The following is a 245-nucleotide window of genomic DNA, read 5'->3' as shown; positions in this document are numbered from 1 at the left end:
TTGAATACTGGTAAATAAGTTTTAAAAATAATTTTTTTTTTAAAAAAACGTGACATTTTATTGAAAAATAAAAATTTGCCTTGAAAAAATGACTAGGTTATCCAGTGTTGGTAAATCTTTTCAGTGGAAAGTAACTTTAATACTCAAATACACTAGACATCACAAGCTAATTTGCATATTTGTTGAATAGTCAATTTTATTTGCATATCAAAATCTGTGACATGAAGATCTTCTGAACCAGTTAA

This window comes from Ictalurus punctatus, chromosome 8 (assembly GCF_001660625.3).
Source record: "Ictalurus punctatus breed USDA103 chromosome 8, Coco_2.0, whole genome shotgun sequence".
NCBI classification, from domain to species: Eukaryota; Metazoa; Chordata; class Actinopteri; order Siluriformes; family Ictaluridae; genus Ictalurus; species Ictalurus punctatus.
This window is presented reverse-complemented; position numbering follows the sequence as displayed.